Source organism: Bubalus bubalis, chromosome 6, assembly GCF_019923935.1.
Source record: "Bubalus bubalis isolate 160015118507 breed Murrah chromosome 6, NDDB_SH_1, whole genome shotgun sequence".
Lineage (NCBI taxonomy): Eukaryota > Metazoa > Chordata > Mammalia > Artiodactyla > Bovidae > Bubalus > Bubalus bubalis.
In genome coordinates, this window is record NC_059162.1 from 58,124,421 (window position 1) to 58,126,665 (window position 2,245).

A 2,245-nucleotide genomic window follows, 5' to 3' on the forward strand; every position below is an offset into this window, starting at 1 on the left:
AATAAACAGGAATCCAAACACAACACTGAAGTGTGTCAAAGCACAACAGAACAAAAGAGGAAGGGAAGGAAAAGGGCCTACAAAAACAAATTCAAAACAGTTAACAAAATGGCAATACGAACATACATACCAGTAATTACCTTCAGGGTAAATGACTTAAATGCTCCAACCAAAAGACAAATAGTGGCTGAATGAACACAAAAATAAGATCCATATATATTCTTTCTACAAGAGATCCACTTCAGATATAGGGACACAAATAGATTCAAAGTGAAGGGATGGATAAAGGTATTCTATGCAAATGAAAATCAAAATAAAGCTGGGATAACAACACATACATCAGACAAAATTGACTTTAAAGACTGTTACAAGAGACAAAAATGGACACTACATAATGATCAAGGGACCAATTCAGGAAGAAAATATAGTATGCACCCAACATAAGAGGACCTCAACAAATAAGGCAAATGCTAACAGCCATAAAAGGAGAAATTATCAGTAACACATTAATAGTGGGGGGATGTCAACATTCCATTTATGTCAATGGACAGATGATCCAGACAGAAAATCAATAGGGAAACAAAGACCTTAAATAACACATTAGATGAGATGGAATTAATTGATATTTATAGAGCATTCCATGCAAAAGCTGTAGAGTACACATTCTTTTCAAGTGCAGATGGAACATTCTCCAGGATAGATCACATGCTCGGCCAGAAAGTAAGCTTCTGTAAATTTGAGAAAATTGAAATCATATCAAGCATCTTTTATGAGATTAGAAATCAACTACAAGGTAGAAAAAACATAAGAAACACAAATGTGTGGAGGCTAAACAATATGCTAAATCAATGGAACCCTGAAGAAATCAAAGAGGAAATCAAAAAGTACCTAGATACAAATGAAATGAAAGATGATCCAAAATCTATGGGATACAATAAAAGCAGTTCTAAGAAGGACGTTTATAACAATAAAATCTTACTTCATGAAGTAAGAAAAATTCCAAGTAAACAACCTAACCTCGGACCTAAAGCAACCAGAGAAAGAAGACCAAACAAAATCCAAAGTTAGTATACAAGGAAAGAAGTCATAAATATCAGAGGAGAAATAAATGAAATAAAGATAAAGATAACAATAGAAAAGATCAATGAAACTAAAAGCTGGTTCTTTGAAAAGATAAATTTGCTAAACTTTTGGCCAGACTTATCAGGAAAAAAAGGGAGAGGTGTCAATAAAATTAGAAGTGAAAAAAAGAGAAGTTACTACAGGCATCATAGAAATACAAAGGATCATGAGAGACTACTACAAGGAACTATATGCTAATAAAATGGGACAACCTAGAAGTAATGGACAAATTCTTAGAAAGGTACAATCTTCCAAGAAGAAACTAGAAAATATGAACAGACTAATCACATACTGAAATTGAAACTGTGATTTGAAAACTTACAACAGAAGTCCAGGACCAGATGGCTTCACAGGTGAATTCTATCAAACATTTAGAGAAGAATGAACACCTATCCTTCTGAAAATATTCCCAAAAATTGCAGAGGAAGAACTCCCAAACTCATTCTATGAGGCCACTATCATTCTGATACCAACATCAAAGACAGTCCTCCCTACCCTGCCTGCACACACACACACAAAATTACAGGCTAATATCACTGACGAACAGATGCAAAAATCCTCAACAAAATACTAGAAAACTGAATCAAAAATACATTAAAATGATCATACACCATGATCAAGTGGGATTTATCCTAAGGATTCAAGGATTTTTCAATATCCTCAAATCAATCAGTATGACACACCACATCAACAAACCAAGGAATAAACACCGTATGATCATCTCAATAAATGGAGAAAAACCTTTTGACAAAATTCAACACCTATTCATGATAAAAACTCAATAAAGCAGGCATAGAGGGAATGAACCTACCTCAACATGATAAAGGCCATTATATGTCCTACAGCTAACATCATACTTAGCTATCATAAAAATGGTGAAAATTCTCAAGCCAGGCTTCAACAGTATGTGAACCATGAACTTCCAGATGTTCAAGCTGGATTTAAAAACAGCAAAGGAACTAGAGATCAAATTGTCAACATCCGTTGGATCATACAAAAAGCAAGAGAATTCCAGAAAAACATCTACTTTTGCTTTATTGATTATGCAAAAGCCTTTGACTGTAGAGATCACAACAAACTGTGGAAAATTCTTCGAGAGATGGGAATACCAGACCATCTTACC